The following is a 6167-nucleotide window of genomic DNA, read 5'->3' as shown; positions in this document are numbered from 1 at the left end:
GGTCTTGATCTTGATCGTTTTTGAACTTGAACTTTATCTTGATCTTGACTTCTAGGTTAATCCAAGGTCTTCGAGCTTGATCTTTAATCTAGTGGTCTTGATCTTGATCGTTCTTGAACTTGAACGCTTGAATTCTTCAATTCTTCAACTCTTAAACTTGAATTCTTGAACTCTTGAGTTCCTGAATTCTTAAACTTGTCGCCTGTAGAGAAAGGTCTTGATCTTGATCGTTTTTGAACTTGAACTTTATCTTGATCTTTCTTGACTTCTTCAAATCTTCAATTCTTAAACTTGAACACTTGAATTCTTGAACTCTTGAGTTCTTGAATTCTTAAACTTGTGTAGCTTGTAGAGAATTTTGTAGTTTTTAATCCACGAGCTTTCTCTAGCTTTTTGTTAGAATTTTTGGTCCTTTTTCTGAATTATGAGGATCCCTATTTATAGTTTTAGAATAGAGTAGTTGTGATAGGAATAGGATTCCCTTCGGCCAATCAGATTTAAGTGACATGACATATGGGCTTTATGGAGCGGGCTTTAATTAAATTCATATTTATCATATTTAAATAATTAAATCAATTATATTAATCCATAATATTTATTTGGACTAATATATTCATGAATTTAATATAATCCGAATCACTTTATAAATTTATATTTAATAAATTTTAAGTGACTACAACGAGGTTTATGTAATTTTTACATTTATTTATTTATATTTGATTAATGATGCAATAATAAAATCACATTTAAAATCTGATCTTGCTGACTGTTTTAGGACCCATATGACACAGAAACTTTTTCTATTGTGGGATAATTATCTAATTATGAATAATAATTAGGACAACATTGCTGTTTGCACTGTCAAACTTTTTCCTTAGCCACCTGGTTTGTCAAAAAATCAGTACAACAATAAAAGTAAACGTTATTTAACTTTAATATTATGAGTAGATTTTTTGTTTGAATACATTTTTTTTTGTTGAAAAAATTAAATCACATAAACTTTTGTTGAAAAAATTGCAGGAACACGTATGCCACATGCTTAATTATTGTTCTTAAGGAATTAAACCACAAAAACTTTTGTTTAAAGAGCTATTACAAAGATAATTAAAGGTTTATTAGAGAATTATAAGTTGGTGGATTAATTAAAGTAGCCAAATTAAAGTTCATGAGAAAATATATTGTTGGTGGTGTGTAAAGTAACCATTATGGATGTTTGTTGAACTTATGTGATAAGGACATGAACTGAAAATTCAGTAGAAAGATTGAAAACCTTTAAGGCAACATATATATATACACAAGTTGGAGAAAAAAAGGGTGAATCTTATATACACTTTTCATAGTCATCAAATTAAACTCATGATGATGATAATTCTTCTAGTTAATTGTGGCATTAATGTATGCTATTAATTCTAAGAATATATCGATCGAGTGCTTTAGAGAACATAAGTAATTGAAATTGGATTTGTTCGATTAGAAATGTTACAATCCTTTTGTAGAACAAACGCTTGCATTCCCTCATATATCTTTAATTTACTCCCAAACTATTCCAATAAGCTTACCTTGTGAAACAAAGTGAAAAGATTAAAAGCATAAAATTAAGAAAGATTTTTATTTTTTTGACAAATAATAAAACACAACGTACTACAATACCATGTTAGTTGGTCAATAAATGTCTTCTTCTTTTCTTTTTTTTTTCATTTTTTCTAGATATCTTTTTTGCATACAAAAGAAAAAAGAAAAAGTAGATTTTGCGATTGGATAAGCATGTACGAATGTTTTCTTTTGTTGATAAAAGAAAATGAGAGTTGGAAAAATGCCTGTACTATATATATGTATATACAGTGGGTGCATGCATGCAAGCTACCTAGCTTTAATTTTTAATTATCTGAAGTTTCTTGTGCAAGTGTTGCTACTAATTTGACTCTTATCTCCAATGAAATCATTAGTTGTGTCTTTCAAAATAAAGGAAATCATATTGACATGTTCTAATATCGTTTGTTAATCAAGAACGTAACTATTTGTTCGTCGATAACATGATCGTTGATAGGAGGGTATGAAGATTGAAAATTAAGATAGAATATTAGAAATTAGGTAGTATATATGTCGGACGTATTTCTCTTCTATTCGCAGAGCTCTTATTCTTAGACTTGTTTCTTTATCCCCATTTATCTAAATATCTAATTGTTATTTCTATCTGCTGTTATTGCCTCTTTTTCATCTTTCTTTGAGTCGAGAGTCTATTATAAGAGACAGCATGAGTTATCTTTTCAGGGATGGTTGAAATGATGAAAAACTTTCATATTGGTGGTTAATGAGATGAGTGGTTTCCTTATAAGTCTCGGATAATCATCTTCCGTTTAAGCTAGCATTTGGGTGTGAGTTAGGCTCAATACCTAATTACATAGTATCAAAGCAGGACTCATCTCACCCAATGTTAGCCTCCAAATTAAAATTATTCATGCACTAGATGCCTAGTATTGAGCGTCAAGTGGAGTACAATGTTAAAATGAAAAAAAGTTCTACATATGTGGTTAATTAATGAGATAGGTGGTCTTCTTATATGACTTGTGGAATCATTCTACCTTTAATTTGAGTTACCTTTTAGATGTATGTTAGGCCCAAAAGTTAATTTTGCACGGATAAGATATGCAAACACTTTAATGTCCGCAAAACTCACTTGTGAGATTATGCTGGTTTATTATTTATTGTTGTTAATATATTTCTTAAATTGAGCAAATTAGCTGACATGGAAAACAGAATTTTTTTAGAGAATTTAAGTAGTTTAATGAGGTAGATCACTAGTATATGTTTCCTCAAAGACATATTTCTTTTTAATGGAATCTTAGCTTTGAAATATGTTGAAGATCATGATGTATGGACCCCATCCCAAGATTTTGTTATGTTGGAAAACCATTACCTTCGTTTAATGTGTCAAAAAGGAGAATTCCACAATATTTCTTTACATATATGATAAGTACTCTCAACTTGAAACATTTATACATATATGTATTTTCCATATTAATATTGCGTGCGTTATGATGAGATAAATAAAATTCTTTCCTCCTTGATTAGAAAATTAAACTCAAATTCAAATTCTAAAGATATGACAATTAAAGTAACTTAAAGAAAAAAGAGACTTCCTTTTTGATGGACCTGTATAAAATGAATTCTAATTAGACAGATACATAAATTTTGAATAGTATATATACTTTTTAAGGATACTAATTTGTGTGTTCAGTGAATCTATTGAAAACATTGCAAGTGTCGGCCACACCCCAAATTACTAAACTCTTGCATGTTTTGTGGTCGGCAAAGGGTACTGTGGTGTTAAGGGGGGTAAGGCACATGTAAACACACATGGTATATTTATATGGTATATTATTACTCACTTCGTTTTAATTTATTTTTCTTTTTAGTCTATTTTTTTAATAAAAAAAAAACTTTTTTAGCAACACTTTGTACTAACTTTTTACGTGACATGTTTAAGATCATAAGATTAGACAAATGATATTATTTGTATTGGTATAGAGTGATTGTAAAAATCCAGTCACTAGCTCTTCTTTCATGCTTTTTTTTTCTATGGAAGGGGAAAACAAAAACTAAAACGTCAGGTGATTTTTTTTATCTGCTTCGATTTGGATTGTCGCTCTAATAAATGATGAAAACCAAGAAGTATATAAGTACATTAGTGAACATTTTCGTGCTTTGCGGGGCCATAAAAACTATTTATAAATTTTGAAATAAACTTACTAAAATTTATAATATCATTTTTTAATTATTATTTTTTTCAATTTTTTTTTTCTATTCTCGTATCTAATCTCCCCCTCATTTGTACATATCCTAAATAATAAGCTCTAGTTTAGAAAATAGGTTACTTTCCCTTGAGTTTTCATTCTTTACTTCGTGATTATCTCCGTTTCTTTCCCTCTCTTATTCTACTTCCTCTTTTTATTTTTTTGAACCATTTTCTTTGCTAGTTTAGAAAATAGGTTACTTTCCCTTGAGTTTTCATTCTTTACTTCGTGATTATCTCCGTTTCTTTCCCTCTCTTATTCTACTTCCTCTTTTTATTTTTCTAGACCATTTTCTTTCGATCCTTTCTATATTTATTTAATTAATTTCATTATTTTCTTGTTTCCCTAATTCTTGTTGTTAGTCAAAGATTGTGCTTTATTTTTGAATAAATAAAATTTTAATACTTTTTTCTACTTTAATATTCTCATTACCTATTTGAAATCTAACGTCTTTCATCTTTTATAGTAATTATCTTCCCCTAATCAATTGAGTAATTATTTAATCGATGTTAAAATTTTAAATTAAAATGATAGGTACTAACACATTAATGAGATTTGAATACAAAAAGAGGTAGTTAACGGTGAGTAAAATTAGCTAGTTGAACGTAATTCACTCCTTTTAATTTGAACTAAATTTGAAACTTTAAATATGTCAAAATTAAGTTTGATTTCATTTCTCAGCCAATCAATTTTGTGCATAAGAAAATATAATTTTTATTTCGCATTATTTTTTAAAACTAATTAAGATCAAGCCTTCGGATATCTAAATGTTTTGAGAAATAATATCAATGAAAACAGTAATAAACTAATGTTTATACGCTGATGAGAGATCAATTTTCTTTCAACGTTCTTATTTATGAACAATTTATTATTTTCATGATCATGTACGAAAACACACAAAGAAAACAAATCTTACATAAAATAATGAACAAAAAAGAAAGTTAAACCAACAAATTAAAAGAAACAAAACACATATACGAAAAGTATTAAGTAAAATTGCATCTTATAAATATTTAAATAATTATATCTATAAGCATAATCAAAAAGATATATTTGAGATACTCATAATAAGTAGTTTGATAAGAAGTCCATTTGAATAGTTGTTGTAGCTTGTTGATACATTTTTCTTTTCACTTTCTACCCCAGAATTTGAAGAGGTGCAACATTTAATATCTTTTACTCCCTCTTTTAAACAAACTAAAAAGGAAAGGGGGTCATTCTTTTTAAAACGGAGGGAGTAATAAATATTAATTAGTGGGAAGGAGAAGGGGATTGAAATCAGTTTTTTGGGCAAAAAAATCGTGCAACACTAATGTATACTATTTAATACTAATATAACATCAATACCTATTAATAGGGAAGGAGAAAGAGTTTTTTTTCCGGTAGAAAATTTTGGGCAACATTAATGGTGAGTTGTTGTTTTTTTTATTCAATAGTTAATGGCAAGCAAACAATTACTTTTAGTGGTCATAAATGTTAGTTTTATATATATTTTTTTAATGAGGAAATAATTAAATAGAAAGCCATAATTTTTTTTGTATTTTAAAATGAAAAAAAATCTCAAAAAATTACAAAAAAAAACAAATAGGATTTGAGGCCTTAGAGAGCGCCACATCATCGATTTTATGTTTTAGCTTTATATATATATATGATTATATTTTTTTAAGCGGTACAGATTAAATATTTTTAATAAGTTATGATCTAAAATAACCCTAATAAATGATGAAATAATAAAGTGTAACCAATAAAATATAAAAATAATAATAATCGACGACAAGTCTAGTAATAAACCATGATAATTTTGTAAAAGTAGAAAAAAACTCGATCGAAACAAACAAATAAGTAGAAATACCACATATTTCGATATAAATTAGGCTCAAAATTTCAAGTTTAATAATAAACTTTTATGTGTACGGATGAACAAAAACAAAACAAAAAAATACTACCGAAACAAGCAAGAAAAGTAGAAAGTCAATAGTCATTTTGTAAATTGAGTTTTCAAAGTGTCATTTTGCTAAATCATCTAGAGTTGAAGAGAGGGAGTATTATATTTAAAAGGTACTCCTCTGTCCCAATTTATGTGACACATCTCATTTTTCGAAATTCAAACAAATTAAGTTTGACTGAAAATTTGCGTACGAAATCTTTAATTTTTTTGAAATGAAATTTAAAGTTATTAATTATTGTGATTTATAATATTTTTATGTAACTTTGAAATAATGTACATTACTCGCCACTTTGTCCTAATTTATGTGATATGAATAAAATTACAAAATTATTCCTTTTAAAATGTCTTTAAGATATTTTAAGTTGTTATTTATTATTATTTATAATACTTTTTTGGTAATATTAAAATGATATGTGTTATTTTTT

This window comes from Solanum tuberosum, unplaced genomic scaffold (genome assembly GCF_000226075.1).
Source record: "Solanum tuberosum cultivar DM 1-3 516 R44 unplaced genomic scaffold, SolTub_3.0 scf00141, whole genome shotgun sequence".
Classification (NCBI taxonomy): domain Eukaryota; kingdom Viridiplantae; phylum Streptophyta; class Magnoliopsida; order Solanales; family Solanaceae; genus Solanum; species Solanum tuberosum.
This window is presented reverse-complemented; position numbering follows the sequence as displayed.